At 61.7% G+C, this 25088-nt stretch overlaps 1 long non-coding RNA gene across 4 annotated transcripts in view; it reads left to right on the top strand.

The window, feature by feature from the left end:
* LOC135329909 (uncharacterized) overlaps positions 1-25088 on the top strand; it is a 54883-nt gene that overhangs the window by 19717 nt on the left and 10078 nt on the right. For all 4 annotated transcript variants that reach the window (XR_010391536.1, XR_010391537.1, XR_010391535.1 and 1 more), the window contains 10 exons: positions 1694-1821; positions 2232-2398; positions 2591-2754; positions 3165-3331; positions 9783-9910; positions 10321-10487; positions 10680-10843; positions 11254-11420; positions 18113-18240; positions 18651-18817. This is a non-coding gene — a long non-coding RNA (uncharacterized LOC135329909). The remainder of the gene's footprint in view (positions 1-1693; positions 1822-2231; positions 2399-2590; positions 2755-3164; positions 3332-9782; positions 9911-10320; positions 10488-10679; positions 10844-11253; positions 11421-18112; positions 18241-18650; positions 18818-25088) is intronic.

Genomic DNA, 25088 nt, shown 5'->3' with positions numbered 1-25088 from the left:
GCGCTCCCCCCGCCCCTCGCGCTCCGCTCCCCCCGCCCCTCGCGCTCCCCCCGCCCCTCTCGCGCGGTCCTGGGCCGCGCACGCGCGGTGCGGCGGCGCGAGCCCTGGGCGGCCGGCGCACGCGCGGTGCGGCGGCGGGCAAGATGGCGGCGAGCAGGGCGGGTGTTTTGGCTGGACGGCGGCGGGCGAGGGCAGAGGCGGGCTGGAGTCGAGCATGTGGGGGCCGCGGTGAGGCGAGGTGAGGCGAGCGTGCGCCTTCGGGTGGCCGCGGGTGTCGGGCTGTGTCCTGCCAGCCGGGGCCGTCGCTGCGTGGAGGCGGCGGGGCGGGGGGGGGGGAGTCGGGCCGGGGGCCGCGCCGCGCCGCGCCGGGTCTGCGCGGCGCCGGGTCTGCCGGAGCGCGGCTCTGACTCTCCCTTTTGCGTGTGTCGCCTGTAGGGCCCCGGTTCCTCCCCAGCGCGGGCCGGGGCGTGCGCTCGGCCCTGCGGACGCAGCCTGGAGGAGTGTGTGGAGGGGTGTCTGCGCGGGGGTCTGGATGTCTCTAGCAGCGGCACGGCAGCCTGATGCCTCCTCTCGTCTGGGACGCGGGGTCCTTGGTGAGTTCCCTGCTGCCTCCTCTGGCGTTCTCTGCGAGCTCATAGATCCCTCCACCTCCTCTCCTTCCCCCCCCCCCCCCCCCCCGCCCCGCTCCCCTGTCTGGTGGGGTGGGAGACCGGTGGCTGCTCCCGCCGAGCTGAGAGCCATGTAGGGCACCCCTGTGTGCTCACTACGCATCTGGGATGGCACCCCTGCCCTGAGGGCCCCGCAGAGTCCCACCCTTCCTGCAACCAGCCCCCCCAGAGCCATTAAACCACCCACTAAACCACCCACAAATCCTGCCCCAACACCCCCACAGGCCCCAAAACGCCTCCGAGCCCTGCCGCAATGTTGTCACTGACTCCAGACCTTCCCCTGCACTCTGTGCAAGGCCCCAAACATTCCTCAAACTGCTGCCAGACCCAGTGCCCGCAGCAGTGAGGCGTTCTAACAAAGATGGGGTGCGATGTGCGTCTCCGCCTCGACTCAGTCCCGCTTTAGAGAAACAGGAAGTTACAGCACTTCCTGGTGAAGAGTGTTGACGGGTGAATGTGCGGATGACAAAGAGACTTTTCTCTCTTTTCTTCTGAGCCGCCTCTCAGAAGCCTCTGTGTGTGCACGATGTGGCTGATGTGGGATAATCGTGCTGTGCGCAGTGCTTAAGGAGAACATTGCCCTAAAATGGAGGGCTAAGGAATAGCCTAAAAAACCTAAAAGGCTCGGGAAGAGCCAAAGAGAACACCGATGGGCTCTGGGAAGCCCCAGTGATGCTAGCGAAAACAGCGTGGCTTTTAGGCACCTCCTCAGAGCAGCAGCAATGTCTCGCTCCAGCCTATGGGGCAATGGGGACTCTTAATTACCGCCTTGAATTACCACAAGTGTTGCAAAAGCAGAAGGGACTAGGGAGCATGCAGAGCAGGTTATGGACTATATGTCAAGTTTAAACAAGCAACAAGCCCCTCTGCAAACAGAAACAGGTTTAGCCCTAAGTAATAGACGAAGGTAGCTGTGAGTAACGTGAAGCGAAGCGGTGACGTCAGTCACCCCGAAAGCCTCGGAGAAGCGGTCTGAAAATCTGGTACCCTCGCGGCCTCGGCAGTCTTTTTGGTTTGTTTGGCAGGGTAGCCCACCGAAGGGGGACATCTCGAAGAGAAGCAGCAAGACCTGGGGATCCGGTGGTTCATTTTGGTCGTCGCCTGTGAGGCCAGCATGCAAGAGTAAGAGGAAGCTAGGAGCAGTCTCAAAAAGGTAATAGGTCTGAAAGGGAGACAGGCAAATTGAGGGCTGTCATTCCTCCACGTAGTTAAAGACCGAGAGAGTTGTCGGTTAAGCGCATGCATACGAGGGTTTGCGAACAGTAACAATAACACTGAAGCGGAATAAAAATAAGGTTTCGTGGAAGATGGCGTTAGGAAGGTATTAGGCGACGTGCCCGCCTGCCTAATAACCTAGCCCTAATTGCTGTGTGTAACGTTTCCAGACCGTTTACCCTGCAACGTATGGTGCAAAGTGCCGTATTAAGACCTTTCCCTTAAGGAAAAGAAGAAGAAAAAAAGAAAAAAAAGGGGGAAAAAGAAAACAGGGTAAAGAGAAAAAGATCGTGCATAAACCTAAGCGTTTCACTGGAAGTAAAACGCGAGTTTATCGCTTCCTTACAGAGATGGAACCAAGGACAGCAAATGCTGACGAGGAGAAGAGACGGACGAGCGTTTGCTTGCGGTTAATACCGAAGGGACGGGATGAAACAAGGAAGCCAGAATGCAGCGGCCCCTCGATATCACCAGGAACTGCTACAGGAGGAGGCGTTCTGGCACGGGTAACTAGGGTAAGTATGGCTAATGACCGTTAGCAGTTATTTTGGCCTCCCCGAGGCAGCGCTGAGGACTGAGTAACCCGTTCCTGCCCTGTGGCTGCTGTTGCCTGTATCTGCCTTAGCTTTGCTTTGGCTGTTTCTCTTTTGTTTTGTTATCGTACACGCAGCTACGGAAAGGAATAGATGTCATACTTACTTTTTTAGATTAATTGCCACGGCTGAAGTTGAAGAGACCAAGAAACGTAAGCCGCGAAGGGGCACATCTTGAAGAGAGGGGGCTAGACCTAGCGATGCAGTTGTTCGTTTTGGTCGTCGCCTGTGAGGCCAGCATGCAAGAGTAAGAGGAAGCTAGGAGCAGTCTCAAAAAGGTAATAGGTCTGAAAGGGAGACAGGCAAATCGAGGGCTGTCGTTCCTCCACGTAGTTAAAGACCGAGAGAGTTGTCGGTTAAGCGCATGCATACGAGGGTTTGCGAACAGTAACAATAACACTGAAGCGGAATAAAAATAAGGTTTCGTGGAAGATGGCGTTAGGAAGGTATTAGGCGACGTGCCCGCCTGCCTAATAACCTAGCCCTAATTGCTGTGTGTAACGTTTCCAGACCGTTTACCCTGCAACGTATGGTGCAAAGTGCCGTATTAAGACCTTTCCCTTAAGGAAAAGAAGAAGAAAAAAAGAAAAAAAAGGGGGAAAAAGAAAACAGGGTAAAGAGAAAAAGATCATGCATAAACCTAAGCGTTTCACTGGAAGTAAAACGCGAGTTTATCGCTTCCTTACAGAGATGGAACCAAGGACAGCAAATGCTGACGAGGAGAAGAGACGGACGAGCGTTTGCTTGCGGTTAATACCGAAGGGACGGGATGAAACAAGGAAGCCAGAATGCAGCGGCCCCTCGATATCACCAGGAACTGCTACAGGAGGAGGCGTTCTGGCACGGGTAACTAGGGTAAGTATGGCTAATGACCGTTAGCAGTTATTTTGGCCTCCCCGAGGCAGCGCTGAGGACTAAGTAACCTGAGGGGCTCTGGCCTGGGTTGGGGCAGAAGTGCAGGCAGGCGGGATCAGGCATTTTCCTCTCAGCTCTCCGAGCTGAATCCTAGCCCTGAAGGAAAAAGCACTGGGGGGAGGCTACTCGGACACCTGCCATGTCGAGGGCAGGGGCAGGAGCTGACCCTTCCCCGACGGACGGACGTACGGACAGACGCTGGTGCGGCGGTGACTCTTTGGATATCGTAGGTAAGGGGAGGCACGCTGGTGCCGAGCTCCAGGGCGGTTTGCCTGAACACGATGCCTGAGGCAGGAGGTTATGCATTGTGTCCGGGGCTGGGAGCTGGTCCCCGAGTCCCATGTACTTGGGAGTGCCTGCACTTGCCAGGGAGCCCGGTGCTGTTCCCAGAGCTGCGGGGAATTTCCCTTGCGTTGCCTGGACCCTCGGGGCTCTTGGGGGTGTTTCCCCTCATCGCGAGGGCTGCCAGAGCCCCTCCAGGGCTGCGTGAGGTCCCCGAACCGCTCCCGGATTTGCTTTTGGCACTCCGCAGTGTCGCTCGTGTGCCTGGGGCAGCCTGCAGGCGCCATCCTGTCAGCCGCGTTGAGCCCTGCGGCGTGCCTGGTGACCCCTCTGGTGTGCGCCAAGGCCCTTCCTCTGTATTTTGGTCTGCCCCAGAGCCCTGCACTTGCCCTCTGATGCCCTCAGGACCCCTCAGTTCACATTCTGGGTTGCCCCCGAGCCCTCTGCGTGCCTTTCGGTGCGCCCCGTGGCCCCGTGTGTGTTTTGCGGCACGCCGCAGAGGTCTCTGTTTAGCTTTTTCTCCTGTCCTGGAGTTTTCGGGGTGCTTCTGGGTGTGCCCCAGGGCCCTCCTTTTGGTGCCCCCCGAGTCACTCTGTTTGCTCTATCGTTGTTCTTTTTTTTTTTTTTTTTTTTTTTTTTTTCTTGACTTGTGTTGCACCCAGAGCTCTCGATTTGTTCTCTTGTGCTCCGCATACTCCCCTTTCCGCACTCTACACCCCAGGCAGGGCTCTCCCTTCAGCTCTCAGCAAGCTGCTGTCAGGAGAGTGGGGGTGCCTCTGCTGCCCTGGCAGCCCCAGCTGTCCCTGAAGGGGCTGATGGCCAGGCCCCCTGCCCAGTTCCTGCAGGCCCACAGCTGCGGGCCCTGGGGCTGGGATGAATGCCAGGGGGAGCTGGGTGGCAGGACAGGCCCCAGGTGGGGCTGATGGCAAGGGCAGGCCCACATTTGGGGGCTGGGGCTGCAGTTGGGGGGAGCTGGCGCTGGGGCAGGAGCTGGGCAGCGGAGCTGCCACGGAGCACGGCCCTTCGGGACCAGCCCGGCGGCCGCCCCGCGGAGGAGGTGAGCGGGGCCGGGGGAGGCGCACTGCAGGCTGCGGGTCCCGCATGTGCCGGGGGTCCCGGCGGCTGGGAGCGTCCCGGGGCCACGGAGGCGGGGGGAGGAAGGGGGTGCGCCGGGGCTGTGGTGCGGTTTACTGCGCGGTCGGAGGAGCGCGGGGGGGGGGGGAGGGTCTCCTGTGTCAGCTCGGGAGCGTGTCGGGGAGCGGGGGGAGGAGGGTCGTGGAGGGGCGGGGGCAGTGTCGGAGCTGAGGCGGGGCCGGTCGCGGGGGTGTCGGGGGAGCCCCGGGCCGGTGGTGGGGCCGGCGGGGCCGCGCTCGGGGCTCTGCGGCCGTTTCCGGGGGGACAGGGGGGAAGGGGAAGGGGGGCGGGACGGAAAGGAACGGAATGTGCCGAGGGTCAAAGGTGCCCCAGCGCTGCGGGTGGGGGGCGGGAGTTGGGGTGCGGGACTGCGGGGAGCCGTAGCTTTCGGCGCGGCATGCCGGGAGCAGTAGTCTTCCGGCACTGGGCTTCCGGTGGGGCATGTTTGTTCTGAGCGCGGCATGCTGGGAGCGGTAGTCTTCCGGCACTGGGCTTCCTGGCGGCCATGTTGCTTGGCATGGCATGCCGGGAGCAGTAGTCTTCCGGCACTGGGCTTCCGGGCCGCCCTTCTCGCGCGCACGGTATGCTGGGAGGTGTAGTCTTCTCAGGCGGGGCTACTGGGTGACCATGCTGCGCCTCTCGAGGTGGCCCCGCGGGGGGGGCGGCGGCGGCAGGTCCCTGCCAGCGGGGTTCCCAGCGGGTGGCCGCGTGGCAGGCCAGGAGCTGTAGTGCCCGCTGGGTCTGTTCCTTACTGGACATGTGTCACTCACGCCTGAGTCCCCACAGGTCACGGGGGACAGTGGAATGTCCCTATTTTTCCCCGGTACAGGGCAGGAAGCGTTTTCCATCTCCGATGGTGTTGCAAGACAACCTTGGAAGCTCAGAAAGAGTGTTCCTGCTGTTTAAACTAGGCAGATGAGGAGAATCTCTCTCTCTCTCTCTCTCTCTCTCTCTCTCTCTCTCTCTCTCTCTCTCTCTCTCTCTTTCTCTCTCTTTCCTGGGAGGAAATAATTCTTTAATCAAGGCCATGCTAGAAGTGCTAAAGCCTTAAAGAAATAGTAAATCAAAATGTTTTGTTTTCTATGTAGACGTTGCCGATTTAGCAAAGGAATTTGAGGTATCCCCGAACTGAACTGTCCTCATTATAATACAAGAAAATCACGCCCATAGGTCAGAAAGACCTGTGCCCGGGTGAAGACCCCTCCCCTGAGCATGCGTAGTTTTAAAATGGTGTGTAAGCAATATTAGAATTGTATGTAAATCACTAACCAACCGGTGTAAGAGGGAAAGTTGCAAACCTTGCAACTTGTATAAATGCTACTTGGAAAGCCGGGGCGGGGGGGGGGGAAGTTGCGCTTGATTTGTGGGGAAAACACCGAGCAGCCAGGCTTGCACAACTCTGAAATAAATAAGCAAATGTCTCTCCTGAGCGTGTCATTATTGGCTTAGTGCACAGCGGGCAACGAATCCGCTTTTCGGACAGCAGCGTGACCAGGCAGGGTTGTCCCCGGGGGCTGGGGCTGTCCCTCTTGGAAATGGGGAGGGCGGGAAGAGTAGGAGGGGTGCTGCGGGCTCCTGGGGGTCGTAGCTTTGCTCAGGATTGGGGCCGGTTAGGCAGCTGCTGGGAGGAGTGGCGGTGCTGGGAGGGCACGGTGCGGAGCTGTCCTGCTGTGCAGCGCAAGGGAAAGTCGACCAGCACCGTTGCTGTCCGAGGACCCTGGAACAGCCCGAGAGACCCTGGAACAGCCACCCCACGGACACCGTGTCACTGCCTCGCAAGGCCACTGCATGCAGGTACGTTTGACTACATCCGGCAGAAGAAATGTAAGCCGAAGGATCAGGGCAAATAGCTGCTTGTCTAGGTTTGTTACCTAGCGACGCACTGGCAAAGCTTTTTATGAACACCCGTACTCGATCGAGTGCGTATTCATTCTGTGAATATTAATTACTGCCAGACCGCGTACGTCACTGATGCTTTAAAGCAAGTCCGTGGCGCTGGGGTAGCACGTGTAGTGGAGGCTAAATGCAATAATACCTCGTTTTGATGTTGTTCTCTTATACGAAAGCACTTGGAGCAGATTAAGACATTTCTCGTCCTATTTTGTTTATTGAGTGGACCCTGATACTGGGGAGAAGCTGCCGTGAAGCAGACCTAGTAGTCAGCTTCCTTAGAGAAGGCGTCTTGTCCTGTATTTGAGGGCTTCCGGTATGTTTTGACAGACAGTAGTGAGTGACGGGTTTCCTTTGGACCCCCCAGGGAGCAGAAAGTTCTGCCGGGAAGGCAAAATGTTTCTTGCGGCTGGGTTGGAAGAAGCTGGCTGCTGATGCAAGGCAGTGACAATTCTGGGGAGTCGCGGGAAGTTTTGAAAAGACGGTCGTTCCCTTTGCTAGAAGGCTATGCACTTCGGTTCCTAATAGCTGTAGTAATGAAGCCAGGTAAGCGTTCGGGAGGAGCCCAAGCCACTTTTGTCTAGCGAGTATTTTGCAAGGGGGGCAGGAAAGCGCTGCGCCCTGCTCCTTGCTGCCCTCGCGTGTCTGAAAGGCGGCACTGCACGCGGGAGGGGGGCGCGCTCACGGCTGCCCTCGCGTGTCGACAAGGCAGCACTGCAGCCGCCGGCGGCCACCGCTGCGTACGGAGACCGTTGCGGGCAGCCGGCGCACACGTGCGCGCTGCCGGTCGCCGCGTTGGCCGCTACTCTGCGCTCTCTCGGGGACGGGTAAGCGCAGGGGCCGCGCTCGTGCCCCCTGCCCGGTGCTCACGGACCGGGAGCGCTTTTCCCGAGAGGGCTTTTCCTTCTCGGTGCTTCCTGGGGGCGCGGGGACGGGCAGTGCCGTCTCGGAGCTGCTCCGCGGCGCTCTCTCCCCGGGGCAGCCCCAGCGCCTGCTCGCTGATGCCCGCCGCTCTCTCGGGCGCGGGCAGAGCAGCCTCGGGGCGCTCGCTGCTCGGCCTGAGCGCCGGGGTGGCGCGGCGGGCTGCGGTTGGCGCGCGGGAGCCGGCCGGCTGCAGCGCGGCGCTGCGACCACGCGAGGGTGGGGCCATTGCGGGTCTGGGCTGCCTCGCGCTGCGCTCCCCCCGCCCCTCGCGCTGCGCTCCCCCCGCCCCTCGCGCTGCGCTCCCCCCGCCCCTCGCGCTGCGCTCCCCCCGCCCCTCGCGCTGCGCTCCCCCCGCCCCTCGCGCTGCGCTCCCCCCGCCCCTCGCGCTCCGCTCCCCCCGCCCCTCGCGCTCCGCTCCCCCCGCCCCTCGCGCTCCCCCCGCCCCTCGCGCTCCGCTCCCCCCGCCCCTCGCGCTCCCCCCGCCCCTCTCGCGCGGTCCTGGGCCGCGCACGCGCGGTGCGGCGGCGCGAGCCCTGGGCGGCCGGCGCACGCGCGGTGCGGCGGCGCGAGCCCTGGGCGGCCGGCGCACGCGCGGTGCGGCGGCGGGCAAGATGGCGGCGAGCAGGGCGGGTGTTTTGGCTGGACGGCGGCGGGCGAGGGCAGAGGCGGGCTGGAGTCGAGCATGTGGGGGCCGCGGTGAGGCGAGGTGAGGCGAGCGTGCGCCTTCGGGTGGCCGCGGGTGTCGGGCTGTGTCCTGCCAGCCGGGGCCGTCGCTGCGTGGAGGCGGCGGGGCGGGGGGGGGGGAGTCGGGCCGGGGGCCGCGCCGCGCCGCGCCGGGTCTGCGCGGCGCCGGGTCTGCCGGAGCGCGGCTCTGACTCTCCCTTTTGCGTGTGTCGCCTGTAGGGCCCCGGTTCCTCCCCAGCGCGGGCCGGGGCGTGCGCTCGGCCCTGCGGACGCAGCCTGGAGGAGTGTGTGGAGGGGTGTCTGCGCGGGGGTCTGGATGTCTCTAGCAGCGGCACGGCAGCCTGATGCCTCCTCTCGTCTGGGACGCGGGGTCCTTGGTGAGTTCCCTGCTGCCTCCTCTGGCGTTCTCTGCGAGCTCATAGATCCCTCCACCTCCTCTCCTTCCCCCCCCCCCCCCCCCCCGCCCCGCTCCCCTGTCTGGTGGGGTGGGAGACCGGTGGCTGCTCCCGCCGAGCTGAGAGCCATGTAGGGCACCCCTGTGTGCTCACTACGCATCTGGGATGGCACCCCTGCCCTGAGGGCCCCGCAGAGTCCCACCCTTCCTGCAACCAGCCCCCCCAGAGCCATTAAACCACCCACTAAACCACCCACAAATCCTGCCCCAACACCCCCACAGGCCCCAAAACGCCTCCGAGCCCTGCCGCAATGTTGTCACTGACTCCAGACCTTCCCCTGCACTCTGTGCAAGGCCCCAAACATTCCTCAAACTGCTGCCAGACCCAGTGCCCGCAGCAGTGAGGCGTTCTAACAAAGATGGGGTGCGATGTGCGTCTCCGCCTCGACTCAGTCCCGCTTTAGAGAAACAGGAAGTTACAGCACTTCCTGGTGAAGAGTGTTGACGGGTGAATGTGCGGATGACAAAGAGACTTTTCTCTCTTTTCTTCTGAGCCGCCTCTCAGAAGCCTCTGTGTGTGCACGATGTGGCTGATGTGGGATAATCGTGCTGTGCGCAGTGCTTAAGGAGAACATTGCCCTAAAATGGAGGGCTAAGGAATAGCCTAAAAAACCTAAAAGGCTCGGGAAGAGCCAAAGAGAACACCGATGGGCTCTGGGAAGCCCCAGTGATGCTAGCGAAAACAGCGTGGCTTTTAGGCACCTCCTCAGAGCAGCAGCAATGTCTCGCTCCAGCCTATGGGGCAATGGGGACTCTTAATTACCGCCTTGAATTACCACAAGTGTTGCAAAAGCAGAAGGGACTAGGGAGCATGCAGAGCAGGTTATGGACTATATGTCAAGTTTAAACAAGCAACAAGCCCCTCTGCAAACAGAAACAGGTTTAGCCCTAAGTAATAGACGAAGGTAGCTGTGAGTAACGTGAAACGAAGCGGTGACGTCAGTCACCCCGAAAGCCTCGGAGAAGCGGTCTGAAAATCTGGTACCCTCGCGGCCTCGGCAGTCTTTTTGGTTTGTTTGGCAGGGTAGCCCACCGAAGGGGGACATCTCGAAGAGAAGCAGCAAGACCTGGGGATCCGGTGGTTCATTTTGGTCGTCGCCTGTGAGGCCAGCATGCAAGAGTAAGAGGAAGCTAGGAGCAGTCTCAAAAAGGTAATAGGTCTGAAAGGGAGACAGGCAAATTGAGGGCTGTCGTTCCTCCACGTAGTTAAAGACCGAGAGAGTTGTCGGTTAAGCGCATGCATACGAGGGTTTGCGAACAGTAACAATAACACTGAAGCGGAATAAAAATAAGGTTTCGTGGAAGATGGCGTTAGGAAGGTATTAGGCGACGTGCCCGCCTGCCTAATAACCTAGCCCTAATTGCTGTGTGTAACGTTTCCAGACCGTTTACCCTGCAACGTATGGTGCAAAGTGCCGTATTAAGACCTTTCCCTTAAGGAAAAGAAGAAGAAAAAAAGAAAAAAAAGGGGGAAAAAGAAAACAGGGTAAAGAGAAAAAGATCGTGCATAAACCTAAGCGTTTCACTGGAAGTAAAACGCGAGTTTATCGCTTCCTTACAGAGATGGAACCAAGGACAGCAAATGCTGACGAGGAGAAGAGACGGACGAGCGTTTGCTTGCGGTTAATACCGAAGGGACGGGATGAAACAAGGAAGCCAGAATGCAGCGGCCCCTCGATATCACCAGGAACTGCTACAGGAGGAGGCGTTCTGGCACGGGTAACTAGGGTAAGTATGGCTAATGACCGTTAGCAGTTATTTCGGCCTCCCCGAGGCAGCGCTGAGGACTGAGTAACCCGTTCCTGCCCTGTGGCTGCTGTTGCCTGTATCTGCCTTAGCTTTGCTTTGGCTGTTTCTCTTTTGTTTTGTTATCGTACACGCAGCTACGGAAAGGAATAGATGTCATACTTACTTTTTTAGATTAATTGCCACGGCTGAAGTTGAAGAGACCAAGAAACGTAAGCCGCGAAGGGGCACATCTTGAAGAGAGGGGGCTAGACCTAGCGATGCAGTTGTTCGTTTTGGTCGTCGCCTGTGAGGCCAGCATGCAAGAGTAAGAGGAAGCTAGGAGCAGTCTCAAAAAGGTAATAGGTCTGAAAGGGAGACAGGCAAATCGAGGGCTGTCGTTCCTCCACGTAGTTAAAGACCGAGAGAGTTGTCGGTTAAGCGCATGCATACGAGGGTTTGCGAACAGTAACAATAACACTGAAGCGGAATAAAAATAAGGTTTCGTGGAAGATGGCGTTAGGAAGGTATTAGGCGACGTGCCCGCCTGCCTAATAACCTAGCCCTAATTGCTGTGTGTAACGTTTCCAGACCGTTTACCCTGCAACGTATGGTGCAAAGTGCCGTATTAAGACCTTTCCCTTAAGGAAAAGAAGAAGAAAAAAAGAAAAAAAAGGGGGAAAAAGAAAACAGGGTAAAGAGAAAAAGATCATGCATAAACCTAAGCGTTTCACTGGAAGTAAAACGCGAGTTTATCGCTTCCTTACAGAGATGGAACCAAGGACAGCAAATGCTGACGAGGAGAAGAGACGGACGAGCGTTTGCTTGCGGTTAATACCGAAGGGACGGGATGAAACAAGGAAGCCAGAATGCAGCGGCCCCTCGATATCACCAGGAACTGCTACAGGAGGAGGCGTTCTGGCACGGGTAACTAGGGTAAGTATGGCTAATGACCGTTAGCAGTTATTTTGGCCTCCCCGAGGCAGCGCTGAGGACTAAGTAACCTGAGGGGCTCTGGCCTGGGTTGGGGCAGAAGTGCAGGCAGGCGGGATCAGGCATTTTCCTCTCAGCTCTCCGAGCTGAATCCTAGCCCTGAAGGAAAAAGCACTGGGGGGAGGCTACTCGGACACCTGCCATGTCGAGGGCAGGGGCAGGAGCTGACCCTTCCCCGACGGACGGACGTATGGACAGACGCTGGTGCGGCGGTGACTCTTTGGATATCGTAGGTAAGGGGAGGCACGCTGGTGCCGAGCTCCAGGGCGGTTTGCCTGAACACGATGCCTGAGGCAGGAGGTTATGCATTGTGTCCGGGGCTGGGAGCTGGTCCCCGAGTCCCATGTACTTGGGAGTGCCTGCACTTGCCAGGGAGCCCGGTGCTGTTCCCAGAGCTGCGGGGAATTTCCCTTGCGTTGCCTGGACCCTCGGGGCTCTTGGGGGTGTTTCCCCTCATCGCGAGGGCTGCCAGAGCCCCTCCAGGGCTGCGTGAGGTCCCCGAACCGCTCCCGGATTTGCTTTTGGCACTCCGCAGTGTCGCTCGTGTGCCTGGGGCAGCCTGCAGGCGCCATCCTGTCAGCCGCGTTGAGCCCTGCGGCGTGCCTGGTGACCCCTCTGGTGTGCGCCAAGGCCCTTCCTCTGTATTTTGGTCTGCCCCAGAGCCCTGCACTTGCCCTCTGATGCCCTCAGGACCCCTCAGTTCACATTCTGGGTTGCCCCCGAGCCCTCTGCGTGCCTTTCGGTGCGCCCCGTGGCCCCGTGTGTGTTTTGCGGCACGCCGCAGAGGTCTCTGTTTAGCTTTTTCTCCTGTCCTGGAGTTTTCGGGGTGCTTCTGGGTGTGCCCCAGGGCCCTCCTTTTGGTGCCCCCCGAGTCACTCTGTTTGCTCTATCGTTGTTCTTTTTTTTTTTTTTTTTTTTTTTTTTTTCTTGACTTGTGTTGCACCCAGAGCTCTCGATTTGTTCTCTTGTGCTCCGCATACTCCCCTTTCCGCACTCTACACCCCAGGCAGGGCTCTCCCTTCAGCTCTCAGCAAGCTGCTGTCAGGAGAGTGGGGGTGCCTCTGCTGCCCTGGCAGCCCCAGCTGTCCCTGAAGGGGCTGATGGCCAGGCCCCCTGCCCAGTTCCTGCAGGCCCACAGCTGCGGGCCCTGGGGCTGGGATGAATGCCAGGGGGAGCTGGGTGGCAGGACAGGCCCCAGGTGGGGCTGATGGCAAGGGCAGGCCCACATTTGGGGGCTGGGGCTGCAGTTGGGGGGAGCTGGCGCTGGGGCAGGAGCTGGGCAGCGGAGCTGCCACGGAGCACGGCCCTTCGGGACCAGCCCGGCGGCCGCCCCGCGGAGGAGGTGAGCGGGGCCGGGGGAGGCGCACTGCAGGCTGCGGGTCCCGCATGTGCCGGGGGTCCCGGCGGCTGGGAGCGTCCCGGGGCCACGGAGGCGGGGGGAGGAAGGGGGTGCGCCGGGGCTGTGGTGCGGTTTACTGCGCGGTCGGAGGAGCGCGGGGGGGGGGGGAGGGTCTCCTGTGTCAGCTCGGGAGCGTGTCGGGGAGCGGGGGGAGGAGGGTCGTGGAGGGGCGGGGGCAGTGTCGGAGCTGAGGCGGGGCCGGTCGCGGGGGTGTCGGGGGAGCCCCGGGCCGGTGGTGGGGCCGGCGGGGCCGCGCTCGGGGCTCTGCGGCCGTTTCCGGGGGGACAGGGGGGAAGGGGAAGGGGGGCGGGACGGAAAGGAACGGAATGTGCCGAGGGTCAAAGGTGCCCCAGCGCTGCGGGTGGGGGGCGGGAGTTGGGGTGCGGGACTGCGGGGAGCCGTAGCTTTCGGCGCGGCATGCCGGGAGCAGTAGTCTTCCGGCACTGGGCTTCCGGTGGGGCATGTTTGTTCTGAGCGCGGCATGCTGGGAGCGGTAGTCTTCCGGCACTGGGCTTCCTGGCGGCCATGTTGCTTGGCATGGCATGCCGGGAGCAGTAGTCTTCCGGCACTGGGCTTCCGGGCCGCCCTTCTCGCGCGCACGGTATGCTGGGAGGTGTAGTCTTCTCAGGCGGGGCTACTGGGTGACCATGCTGCGCCTCTCGAGGTGGCCCCGCGGGGGGGCGGCGGCGGCAGGTCCCTGCCAGCGGGGTTCCCAGCGGGTGGCCGCGTGGCAGGCCAGGAGCTGTAGTGCCCGCTGGGTCTGTTCCTTACTGGACATGTGTCACTCACGCCTGAGTCCCCACAGGTCACGGGGGACAGTGGAATGTCCCTATTTTTCCCCGGTACAGGGCAGGAAGCGTTTTCCATCTCCGATGGTGTTGCAAGACAACCTTGGAAGCTCAGAAAGAGTGTTCCTGCTGTTTAAACTAGGCAGATGAGGAGAATCTCTCTCTCTCTCTCTCTCTCTCTCTCTCTCTCTCTCTCTCTCTCTCTCTCTCTCTCTCTCTCTCTCTCTCTCTCTCTCTCTCTCTCTCTCTCTCTCTCTCTCTCTCTCTTTCTCTCTCTTTCCTGGGAGGAAATAATTCTTTAATCAAGGCCATGCTAGAAGTGCTAAAGCCTTAAAGAAATAGTAAATCAAAATGTTTTGTTTTCTATGTAGACGTTGCCGATTTAGCAAAGGAATTTGAGGTATCCCCGAACTGAACTGTCCTCATTATAATACAAGAAAATCACGCCCATAGGTCAGAAAGACCTGTGCCCGGGTGAAGACCCCTCCCCTGAGCATGCGTAGTTTTAAAATGGTGTGTAAGCAATATTAGAATTGTATGTAAATCACTAACCAACCGGTGTAAGAGGGAAAGTTGCAAACCTTGCAACTTGTATAAATGCTACTTGGAAAGCCGGGGCGGGGGGGGGGAAGTTGCGCTTGATTTGTGGGGAAAACACCGAGCAGCCAGGCTTGCACAACTCTGAAATAAATAAGCAAATGTCTCTCCTGAGCGTGTCATTATTGGCTTAGTGCACAGCGGGCAACGAATCCGCTTTTCGGACAGCAGCGTGACCAGGCAGGGTTGTCCCCGGGGGCTGGGGCTGTCCCTCTTGGAAATGGGGAGGGCGGGAAGAGTAGGAGGGGTGCTGCGGGCTCCTGGGGGTCGTAGCTTTGCTCAGGATTGGGGCCGGTTAGGCAGCTGCTGGGAGGAGTGGCGGTGCTGGGAGGGCACGGTGCGGAGCTGTCCTGCTGTGCAGCGCAAGGGAAAGTCGACCAGCACCGTTGCTGTCCGAGGACCCTGGAACAGCCCGAGAGACCCTGGAACAGCCACCCCACGGACACCGTGTCACTGCCTCGCAAGGCCACTGCATGCAGGTACGTTTGACTACATCCGGCAGAAGAAATGTAAGCCGAAGGATCAGGGCAAATAGCTGCTTGTCTAGGTTTGTTACCTAGCGACGCACTGGCAAAGCTTTTTATGAACACCCGTACTCGATCGAGTGCGTATTCATTCTGTGAATATTAATTACTGCCAGACCGCGTACGTCACTGATGCTTTAAAGCAAGTCCGTGGCGCTGGGGTAGCACGTGTAGTGGAGGCTAAATGCAATAATACCTCGTTTTGATGTTGTTCTCTTATACGAAAGCACTTGGAGCAGATTAAGACATTTCTCGTCCTATTTTGTTTATTGAGTGGACCCTGATACTGGGGAGAAGCTGCCGTGAAGCAGACCTAGTAGTCAGCTTCCTTAGAGAAGGCGTCTTGTCCTGTATTTGAGGGCTTCCGGTATGTTTTGACAGACAGTAGTGAGTGACGGGTTTCCTTTGGACCCCCCAGGGAGCAGAAAGTTCTGCCGGGAAGGCAAAATGTTTCTTGCGGCTGGGTTGGAAGAAGCTGGCTGCTGATGCAAGGCAGTGACAATTCTGGGGAGTCGCGGGAAGTTTTGAAAAGACGGTCGTTCCCTTTGCTAGAAGGCTATGCACTTCGGTTCCTAATAGCTGTAGTAATGAAGCCAGGTAAGCGTTCGGGAGGAGCCCAAGCCCTTTTTGTCTAGCGAGTATTTTGCAAGGGGGGCAGGAAAGCGCTGCGCCCTGCTCCTTGCTGCCCTCGCGTGTCTGAAAGGCGGCACTGCACGCGGGAGGGGGGCGCGCTCACGGCTGCCCTCGCGTGTCGACAAGGCAGCACTGCAGCCGCCGGCGGCCACCGCTGCGTACGGAGACCGTTGCGGGCAGCCGGCGCACACGTGCGCGCTGCCGGTCGCCGCGTTGGCCGCTACTCTGCGCTCTCTCGGGGACGGGTAAGCGCAGGGGCCGCGCTCGTGCCCCCTGCCCGGTGCTCACGGACCGGGAGCGCTTTTCCCGAGAGGGCTTTTCCTTCTCGGTGCTTCCTGGGGGCGCGGGGACGGGCAGTGCCGTCTCGGAGCTGCTCCGCGGCGCTCTCTCCCCGGGGCAGCCCCAGCGCCTGCTCGCTGATGCCCGCCGCTCTCTCGGGCGCGGGCAGAGCAGCCTCGGGGCGCTCGCTGCTCGGCCTGAGCGCCGGGGTGGCGCGGCGGGCTGCGGTTGGCGCGCGGGAGCCGGCCGGCTGCAGCGCGGCGCTGCGACCACGCGAGGGTGGGGCCATTGCGGGTCTGGGCTGCCTCGCGCTCCGCTCCCCCGCCCCTCGCGCTGCGCTCCCCCCGCCCCTCGCGCTGCGCTCCCCCCGCCCCTCGCGCTGCGCTCCCCCCGCCCCTCGCGCTGCGCTCCCCCCGCCCCTCGCGCTGCGCTCCCCCCGCCCCTCGCGCTGCGCTCCCCCCGCCCCTCGCGCTGCGCTCCCCCCGCCCCTCGCGCTGCGCTCCCCCCGCCCCTCGCGCTGCGCTCCCCCCGCCCCTCGCGCTGCGCTCCCCCCGCCCCTCGCGCTGCGCTCCCCCCGCCCCTCGCGCTGCGCTCCCCCCGCCCCTCGCGCTGCGCTCCCCCCGCCCCTCGCGCTGCGCTCCCCCCGCCCCTCGCGCTGCGCTCCCCCCGCCCCTCGCGCTGCGCTCCCCCCGCCCCTCGCGCTCCGCTCCCCCCGCCCCTCGCGCTCCCCCCGCCCCTCGCGCTCCGCTCCCCCCGCCCCTCGCGCTCCCCCCGCCCCTCTCGCGCGGTCCTGGGCCGCGCACGCGCGGTGCGGCGGCGCGAGCCCTGGGCGGCCGGCGCACGCGCGGTGCGGCGGCGGGCAAGATGGCGGCGAGCAGGGCGGGTGTTTTGGCTGGACGGCGGCGGGCGAGGGCAGAGGCGGGCTGGAGTCGAGCATGTGGGGGCCGCGGTGAGGCGAGGTGAGGCGAGCGTGCGCCTTCGGGTGGCCGCGGGTGTCGGGCTGTGTCCTGCCAGCCGGGGCCGTCGCTGCGTGGAGGCGGCGGGGCGGGGGGGGGGGAGTCGGGCCGGGGGCCGCGCCGCGCCGCGCCGGGTCTGCGCGGCGCCGGGTCTGCCGGAGCGCGGCTCTGACTCTCCCTTTTGCGTGTGTCGCCTGTAGGGCCCCGGTTCCTCCCCAGCGCGGGCCGGGGCGTGCGCTCGGCCCTGCGGACGCAGCCTGGAGGAGTGTGTGGAGGGGTGTCTGCGCGGGGGTCTGGATGTCTCTAGCAGCGGCACGGCAGCCTGATGCCTCCTCTCGTCTGGGACGCGGGGTCCTTGGTGAGTTCCCTGCTGCCTCCTCTGGCGTTCTCTGCGAGCTCATAGATCCCTCCACCTCCTCTCCTTCCCCCCCCCCCCCCCCCCCCGCCCCGCTCCCCTGTCTGGTGGGGTGGGAGACCGGTGGCTGCTCCCGCCGAGCTGAGAGCCATGTAGGGCACCCCTGTGTGCTCACTACGCATCTGGGATGGCACCCCTGCCCTGAGGGCCCCGCAGAGTCCCACCCTTCCTGCAACCAGCCCCCCCAGAGCCATTAAACCACCCACTAAACCACCCACAAATCCTGCCCCAACACCCCCACAGGCCCCAAAACGCCTCCGAGCCCTGCCGCAATGTTGTCACTGACTCCAGACCTTCCCCTGCACTCTGTGCAAGGCCCCAAACATTCCTCAAACTGCTGCCAGACCCAGTGCCCGCAGCAGTGAGGCGTTCTAACAAAGATGGGGTGCGATGTGCGTCTCCGCCTCGACTCAGTCCCGCTTTAGAGAAACAGGAAGTTACAGCACTTCCTGGTGAAGAGTGTTGACGGGTGAATGTGCGGATGACAAAGAGACTTTTCTCTCTTTTCTTCTGAGCCGCCTCTCAGAAGCCTCTGTGTGTGCACGATGTGGCTGATGTGGGATAATCGTGCTGTGCGCAGTGCTTAAGGAGAACATTGCCCTAAAATGGAGGGCTAAGGAATAGCCTAAAAAACCTAAAAGGCTCGGGAAGAGCCAAAGAGAACACCGATGGGCTCTGGGAAGCCCCAGTGATGCTAGCGAAAACAGCGTGGCTTTTAGGCACCTCCTCAGAGCAGCAGCAATGTCTCGCTCCAGCCTATGGGGCAATGGGGACTCTTAATTACCGCCTTGAATTACCACAAGTGTTGCAAAAGCAGAAGGGACTAGGGAGCATGCAGAGCAGGTTATGGACTATATGTCAAGTTTAAACAAGCAACAAGCCCCTCTGCAAACAGAAACAGGTTTAGCCCTAAGTAATAGACGAAGGTAGCTGTGAGTAACGTGAAACGAAGCGGTGACGTCAGTCACCCCGAAAGCCTCGGAGAAGCGGTCTGAAAATCTGGTACCCTCGCGGCCTCGGCAGTCTTTTTGGTTTGTTTGGCAGGGTAGCCCACCGAAGGGGGACATCTCGAAGAGAAGCAGCAAGACCTGGGGATCCGGTGGTTCATTTTGGTCGTCGCCTGTGAGGCCAGCATGCAAGAGTAAGAGGAAGCTAGGAGCAGTCTCAAAAAGGTAATAGGTCTGAAAGGGAGACAGGCAAATCGAGGGCTGTCGTTCCTCCACGTAGTTAAAGACCGAGAGAGTTGTCGGTTAAGCGCATGCATACGAGGGTTTGCGAACAGTAACAATAACACTGAAGCGGAATAAAAATAAGGTTTCGTGGAAGATGGCGTTAGGAAGGTATTAGGCGACGTGCCCGCCTGCCTAATAACCTAGCCCTAATTGCTGTGTGTAACGTTTCCAGACCGTTTACCCTGCAACGTATGGTGCAAAGTGCCGTATTAAGACCTTTCCCTTAAGGAAAAGAAGAAGAAAAAAAGAAAAAAAAGGGGGAAAAAGAAAACAGGGTAAAGAGAAAAAGATCATGCATAAACCTAAGCGTTTCACTGGAAGTAAAACGCGAGTTTATCGCTTCCTTACAGAGATGGAACCAAGGACAGCAAATGCTGACGAGGAGAAGAGACGGACGAGCGTTTGCTTGCGGTTAATACCGAAGGGACGGGATGAAACAAGGAAGCCAGAATGCAGCGGCCCCTCGATATCACCAGGAACTGCTACAGGAGGAGGCGTTCTGGCACGGGTAACTAGGGTAAGTATGGCTAATGACCGTTAGCAGTTATTTTGGCCTCCCCGAGGCAGCGCTGAGGACTAAGTAACCTGAGGGGCTCTGGCCTGGGTTGGGGCAGAAGTGCAGGCAGGCGGGATCAGGCATTTTCCTCTCAGCTCTCCGAGCTGAATCCTAGCCCTGAAGGAAAAAGCACTGGGGGGAGGCTACTCGGACACCTGCCATGTCGAGGGCAGGGGCAGGAGCTGACCCTTCCCCGACGGACGGACGTACGGACAGACGCTGGTGCGGCGGTGACTCTTTGGATATCGTAGGTAAGGGGAGGCACGCTGGTGCCGAGCTCCAGGGCGGTTTGCCTGAACACGATGCCTGAGGCAGGAGGTTATGCATTGTGTCCGGGGCTGGGAGCTGGTCCCCGAGTCCCATGTACTTGGGAGTGCCTGCACTTGCCAGGGAGCCCGGTGCTGTTCCCAGAGCTGCGGGGAATTTCCCTTGCGTTGCCTGGACCCTCGGGGCTCTTGGGGGTGTTTCCCCTCATCGCGAGGGCTGCCAGAGCCCCTCCAGGGCTGCGTGAGGTCCCCGAACCGCTCCCGGATTTGCTTTTGGCACTCCGCAGTGTCGCTCGTGTGCCTGGGGCAGCCTGCAGGCGCCATCCTGTCAGCCGCGTTGAGCCCTGCGGCGTGCCTGGTGACCCCTCTGGTGTGCGCCAAGGCCCTTCCTCTGTATTTTGGTCTGCCCCAGAGCCCTGCACTTGCCCTCTGATGCCCTCAGGACCCCTCAGTTCACATTCTGGGTTGCCCCCGAGCCCTCTGCGTGCCTTTCGGTGCGCCCCGTGGCCCCGTGTGTGTTTTGCGGCACGCCGCAGAGGTCTCTGTTTAGCTTTTTCTCCTGTCCTGGAGTTTTCGGGGTGCTTCTGGGTGTGCCCCAGGGCCCTCCTTTTGGTGCCCCCCGAGTCACTCTGTTTGCTCTATCGTTGTTCTTTTTTTTTTTTTTTTTTTTTTTTTTTTCTTGACTTGTGTTGCACCCAGAGCTCTCGATTTGTTCTCTTGTGCTCCGCATACTCCCCTTTCCGCACTCTACACCCCAGGCAGGGCTCTCCCTTCAGCTCTCAGCAAGCTGCTGTCAGGAGAGTGGGGGTGCCTCTGCTGCCCTGGCAGCCCCAGCTGTCCCTGAAGGGGCTGATGGCCAGGCCCCCTGCCCAGTTCCTGCAGGCCCACAGCTGCGGGCCCTGGGGCTGGGATGAATGCCAGGGGGAGCTGGGTGGCAGGACAGGCCCCAGGTGGGGCTGATGGCAAGGGCAGGCCCACATTTGGGGGCTGGGGCTGCAGTTGGGGGGAGCTGGCGCTGGGGCAGGAGCTGGGCAGCGGAGCTGCCACGGAGCACGGCCCTTCGGGACCAGCCCGGCGGCCGCCCCGCGGAGGAGGTGAGCGGGGCCGGGGGAGGCGCACTGCAGGCTGCGGGTCCCGCATGTGCCGGGGGTCCCGGCGGCTGGGAGCGTCCCGGGGCCACGGAGGCGGGGGGAGGAAGGGGGTGCGCCGGGGCTGTGGTGCGGTTTACTGCGCGGTCGGAGGAGCGCGGGGGGGGGGGGAGGGTCTCCTGTGTCAGCTCGGGAGCGTGTCGGGGAGCGGGGGGAGGAGGGTCGTGGAGGGGCGGGGGCAGTGTCGGAGCTGAGGCGGGGCCGGTCGCGGGGGTGTCGGGGGAGCCCCGGGCCGGTGGTGGGGCCGGCGGGGCCGCGCTCGGGGCTCTGCGGCCGTTTCCGGGGGGACAGGGGGGAAGGGGAAGGGGGGCGGGACGGAAAGGAACGGAATGTGCCGAGGGTCAAAGGTGCCCCAGCGCTGCGGGTGGGGGGCGGGAGTTGGGGTGCGGGACTGCGGGGAGCCGTAGCTTTCGGCGCGGCATGCCGGGAGCAGTAGTCTTCCGGCACTGGGCTTCCGGTGGGGCATGTTTGTTCTGAGCGCGGCATGCTGGGAGCGGTAGTCTTCCGGCACTGGGCTTCCTGGCGGCCATGTTGCTTGGCATGGCATGCCGGGAGCAGTAGTCTTCCGGCACTGGGCTTCCGGGCCGCCCTTCTCGCGCGCACGGTATGCTGGGAGGTGTAGTCTTCTCAGGCGGGGCTACTGGGTGACCATGCTGCGCCTCTCGAGGTGGCCCCGCGGGGGGGGCGGCGGCGGCAGGTCCCTGCCAGCGGGGTTCCCAGCGGGTGGCCGCGTGGCAGGCCAGGAGCTGTAGTGCCCGCTGGGTCTGTTCCTTACTGGACATGTGTCACTCACGCCTGAGTCCCCACAGGTCACGGGGGACAGTGGAATGTCCCTATTTTTCCCCGGTACAGGGCAGGAAGCGTTTTCCATCTCCGATGGTGTTGCAAGACAACCTTGGAAGCTCAGAAAGAGTGTTCCTGCTGTTTAAACTAGGCAGATGAGGAGAATCTCTCTCTCTCTCTCTCTCTCTCTCTCTCTCTCTCTCTCTCTCTCTCTCTCTCTCTCTCTTTCTCTCTCTTTCCTGGGAGGAAATAATTCTTTAATCAAGGCCATGCTAGAAGTGCTAAAGCCTTAAAGAAATAGTAAATCAAAATGTTTTGTTTTCTATGTAGACGTTGCCGATTTAGCAAAGGAATTTGAGGTATCCCCGAACTGAACTGTCCTCATTATAATACAAGAAAATCACGCCCATAGGTCAGAAAGACCTGTGCCCGGGTGAAGACCCCTCCCCTGAGCATGCGTAGTTTTAAAATGGTGTGTAAGCAATATTAGAATTGTATGTAAATCACTAACCAACCGGTGTAAGAGGGAAAGTTGCAAACCTTGCAACTTGTATAAATGCTACTTGGAAAGCCGGGGCGGGGGGGGGGGAAGTTGCGCTTGATTTGTGGGGAAAACACCGAGCAGCCAGGCTTGCACAACTCTGAAATAAATAAGCAAATGTCTCTCCTGAGCGTGTCATTATTGGCTTAGTGCACAGCGGGCAACGAATCCGCTTTTCGGACAGCAGCGTGACCAGGCAGGGTTGTCCCCGGGGGCTGGGGCTGTCCCTCTTGGAAATGGGGAGGGCGGGAAGAGTAGGAGGGGTGCTGCGGGCTCCTGGGGGTCGTAGCTTTGCTCAGGATTGGGGCCGGTTAGGCAGCTGCTGGGAGGAGTGGCGGTGCTGGGAGGGCACGGTGCGGAGCTGTCCTGCTGTGCAGCGCAAGGGAAAGTCGACCAGCACCGTTGCTGTCCGAGGACCCTGGAACAGCCCGAGAGACCCTGGAACAGCCACCCCACGGACACCGTGTCACTGCCTCGCAAGGCCACTGCATGCAGGTACGTTTGACTACATCCGGCAGAAGAAATGTAAGCCGAAGGATCAGGGCAAATAGCTGCTTGTCTAGGTTTGTTACCTAGCGACGCACTGGCAAAGCTTTTTATGAACACCCGTACTCGATCGAGTGCGTATTCATTCTGTGAATATTAATTACTGCCAGACCGCGTACGTCACTGATGCTTTAAAGCAAGTCCGTGGCGCTGGGGTAGCACGTGTAGTGGAGGCTAAATGCAATAATACCTCGTTTTGATGTTGTTCTCTTATACGAAAGCACTTGGAGCAGATTAAGACATTTCTCGTCCTATTTTGTTTATTGAGTGGACCCTGATACTGGGGAGAAGCTGCCGTGAAGCAGACCTAGTAGTCAGCTTCCTTAGAGAAGGCGTCTTGTCCTGTATTTGAGGGCTTCCGGTATGTTTTGACAGACAGTAGTGAGTGACGGGTTTCCTTTGGACCCCCCAGGGAGCAGAAAGTTCTGCCGGGAAGGCAAAATGTTTCTTGCGGCTGGGTTGGAAGAAGCTGGCTGCTGATGCAAGGCAGTGACAATTCTGGGGAGTCGCGGGAAGTTTTGAAAAGACGGTCGTTCCCTTTGCTAGAAGGCTATGCACTTCGGTTCCTAATAGCTGTAGTAATGAAGCCAGGTAAGCGTTCGGGAGGAGCCCAAGCCCTTTTTGTCTAGCGAGTATTTTGCAAGGGGGGCAGGAAAGCGCTGCGCCCTGCTCCTTGCTGCCCTCGCGTGTCTGAAAGGCGGCACTGCACGCGGGAGGGGGGCGCGCTCACGGCTGCCCTCGCGTGTCGACAAGGCAGCACTGCAGCCGCCGGCGGCCACCGCTGCGTACGGAGACCGTTGCGGGCAGCCGGCGCACACGTGCGCGCTGCCGGTCGCCGCGTTGGCCGCTACTCTGCGCTCTCTCGGGGACGGGTAAGCGCAGGGGCCGCGCTCGTGCCCCCTGCCCGGTGCTCACGGACCGGGAGCGCTTTTCCCGAGAGGGCTTTTCCTTCTCGGTGCTTCCTGGGGGCGCGGGGACGGGCAGTGCCGTCTCGGAGCTGCTCCGCGGCGCTCTCTCCCCGGGGCAGCCCCAGCGCCTGCTCGCTGATGCCCGCCGCTCTCTCGGGCGCGGGCAGAGCAGCCTCGGGGCGCTCGCTGCTCGGCCTGAGCGCCGGGGTGGCGCGGCGGGCTGCGGTTGGCGCGCGGGAGCCGGCCGGCTGCAGCGCGGCGCTGCGACCACGCGAGGGTGGGGCCATTGCGGGTCTGGGCTGCCTCGCGCTCCGCTCCCCCGCCCCTCGCGCTGCGCTCCCCCCGCCCCTCGCGCTGCGCTCCCCCCGCCCCTCGCGCTGCGCTCCCCCCGCCCCTCGCGCTGCGCTCCCCCCGCCCCTCGCGCTGCGCTCCCCCCGCCCCTCGCGCTGCGCTCCCCCCGCCCCTCGCGCTGCGCTCCCCCCGCCCCTCGCGCTGCGCTCCCCCCGCCCCTGGCGCTGCGCTCCCCCCGCCCCTCGCGCTGCGCTCCCCCCGCCCCTCGCGCTCCGCTCCCCCCGCCCCTCGCGCTCCGCTCCCCCCGCCCCTCGCGCTCCGCTCCCCCCGCCCCTCGCGCTCCGCTCCCCCCGCCCCTCGCGCTCCGCTCCCCCCGCCCCTCGCGCTCCGCTCCCCCCGCCCCTCGCGCTCCGCTCCCCCCGCCCCTCGCGCTCCCCCCGCCCCTCGCGCTCCCCCCGCCCCTCTCGCGCGGTCCTGGGCCGCGCACGCGCGGTGCGGCGGCGCGAGCCCTGGGCGGCCGGCGCACGCGCGGTGCGGCGGCGCGAGCCCTGGGCGGCCGGCGCACGCGCGGTGCGGCGGCGGGCAAGATGGCGGCGAGCAGGGCGGGTGTTTTGGCTGGACGGCGGCGGGCGAGGGCAGAGGCGGGCTGGAGTCGAGCATGTGGGGGCCGCGGTGAGGCGAGGTGAGGCGAGCGTGCGCCTTCGGGTGGCCGCGGGTGTCGGGCTGTGTCCTGCCAGCCGGGGCCGTCGCTGCGTGGAGGCGGCGGGGCGGGGGGGGGGGAGTCGGGCCGGGGGCCGCGCCGCGCCGCGCCGGGTCTGCGCGGCGCCGGGTCTGCCGGAGCGCGGCTCTGACTCTCCCTTTTGCGTGTGTCGCCTGTAGGGCCCCGGTTCCTCCCCAGCGCGGGCCGGGGCGTGCGCTCGGCCCTGCGGACGCAGCCTGGAGGAGTGTGTGGAGGGGTGTCTGCGCGGGGGTCTGGATGTCTCTAGCAGCGGCACGGCAGCCTGATGCCTCCTCTCGTCTGGGACGCGGGGTCCTTGGTGAGTTCCCTGCTGCCTCCTCTGGCGTTCTCTGCGAGCTCATAGATCCCTCCACCTCCTCTCCTTCCCCCCCCCCCCCCCCCGCCCCGCTCCCCTGTCTGGTGGGGTGGGAGACCGGTGGCTGCTCCCGCCGAGCTGAGAGCCATGTAGGGCACCCCTGTGTGCTCACTACGCATCTGGGATGGCACCCCTGCCCTGAGGGCCCCGCAGAGTCCCACCCTTCCTGCAACCAGCCCCCCCAGAGCCATTAAACCACCCACTAAACCACCCACAAATCCTGCCCCAACACCCCCACAGGCCCCAAAACGCCTCCGAGCCCTGCCGCAATGTTGTCACTGACTCCAGACCTTCCCCTGCACTCTGTGCAAGGCCCCAAACATTCCTCAAACTGCTGCCAGACCCAGTGCCCGCAGCAGTGAGGCGTTCTAACAAAGATGGGGTGCGATGTGCGTCTCCGCCTCGACTCAGTCCCGCTTTAGAGAAACAGGAAGTTACAGCACTTCCTGGTGAAGAGTGTTGACGGGTGAATGTGCGGATGACAAAGAGACTTTTCTCTCTTTTCTTCTGAGCCGCCTCTCAGAAGCCTCTGTGTGTGCACGATGTGGCTGATGTGGGATAATCGTGCTGTGCGCAGTGCTTAAGGAGAACATTGCCCTAAAATGGAGGGCTAAGGAATAGCCTAAAAAACCTAAAAGGCTCGGGAAGAGCCAAA

This window comes from Dromaius novaehollandiae, chromosome 14 (genome assembly GCF_036370855.1).
Source record: "Dromaius novaehollandiae isolate bDroNov1 chromosome 14, bDroNov1.hap1, whole genome shotgun sequence".
Lineage (NCBI taxonomy): Eukaryota > Metazoa > Chordata > Aves > Casuariiformes > Dromaiidae > Dromaius > Dromaius novaehollandiae.
Note: the sequence above shows the minus strand (reverse complement) of the source record. Positions and strands in the feature narration are given on the sequence as shown.